General features: G+C 44.6%; 1 pseudogene; it reads right to left on the bottom strand.

The window, feature by feature from the left end:
* Positions 1-313: 313 nt before the first annotated feature.
* On the bottom strand, positions 314-684 carry LOC116898156 (annotated as a pseudogene).
* Positions 685-976: the final 292 nt, after the last annotated feature.

Below are 976 nucleotides of genomic sequence, written 5' to 3'. Positions count from 1 at the left end.
GGTTGCTGGGATTTGAACTCAGGACCTCTGGAAGAGCAGTCAGTGCTCTTAACCACTGAGCCATCTCCCCAGGCCGCCATACCTATTTCTTGAAGTGTATTCTTCATGCTTTCCTTTAAAAGTTCTAGAAGTTTGGGTTTTAAAATTAAGGACTTCGATTCACTTTGAATTGACTTTTATGTGGGGTGAGAGATGTAGATTTGTTTTTAGTCTTCTATAGGTAAATGCCCCATTTTGCCAGCACTATTTTTTATTTTTATTTTTATTTTTATTTTTTATTTTTAGGTCAGTTTTGCACTTTATTGCCGTTGTCTCAGGCCTTGACTGCGTACTTGCGCAGTGGGTACAGCGCTCCTTCCACTGCTGCGTCTTGGTCTTCAGCGTCTCTTCCTGCTTGGTGAGCCAGCGGCGCATGGCTCTCGTCTTCTTGGGTAGCAGGTCTAGGGGCTTGTACTTCGCTCCCTTGTAGATTTCCTGAGATTTTCCTTTTGAGTCTGATTAATGACAGTGAGGACGAGGGCGATGGATTTGCGTATGACTCATCTTGGAGAGCTTGGATGCGGCGCCGCCTGTCACTTTGGCGACGACATGAAGCTGGGACAGTTCCACCTTCAGGTTGTCCAGTTGTTTCAACAGCTCCTCCTTCTTCTTGCTGCGCAGGTCCCGAGCATTAATCTTGGCCATTGTTGCGTTGTTCACAGGTGAGGCTGCCTGGTTCCCCGAGCACCATTTGTTGACTAGCCTGGCCTTTTTATTTTTATTTTTTCCAGTGTATGATTTTTATACCTTTGTTTCTTAAACACAGTGTAATATTTTCAAGGCTAATCCATGTTACACCATGCACTAAGCGCTTCTTCCATCTAAAGTCTGTGCACTGTTCCATCACAGCTATCTGACTGTCCTGTTCATTCATCTTCTGACATCGGTGGCTTCTATTCCCAGGCTCTTGAAAGGAATATTCATTGATCATGGGAAT

Source organism: Rattus rattus, chromosome 4 (genome assembly GCF_011064425.1).
Source record: "Rattus rattus isolate New Zealand chromosome 4, Rrattus_CSIRO_v1, whole genome shotgun sequence".
Classification (NCBI taxonomy): domain Eukaryota; kingdom Metazoa; phylum Chordata; class Mammalia; order Rodentia; family Muridae; genus Rattus; species Rattus rattus.
The sequence above is the reverse complement of the archived record's forward strand: the minus strand, read 5'-3'. Positions and strand labels throughout refer to the sequence as shown.